The following is a 228-nucleotide window of genomic DNA, read 5'->3' on the forward strand; positions in this document are numbered from 1 at the left end:
TATATATAGAAAAATGCTTGTTGTTTGTAAAATTCTGAATAAAATTGTATCTGGAATTCTCTTTAAAATGAAGTATCCTCATAATTTTTATGTCGTGTTCTAATGCCTTACTTGTATAACAGCAGCTTCATTTATTACAGCCCTGTAGGCACTGCCACGGGACCAGTAATTCCACACGTATTTAGAAATGGCACATCACTGAGGGACTGCAAGAAGTTTCTCTGCAGC

The sequence above is a fragment of the Aythya fuligula genome, chromosome 14 (assembly GCF_009819795.1).
Source record: "Aythya fuligula isolate bAytFul2 chromosome 14, bAytFul2.pri, whole genome shotgun sequence".
Classification (NCBI taxonomy): Eukaryota; Metazoa; Chordata; class Aves; order Anseriformes; family Anatidae; genus Aythya; species Aythya fuligula.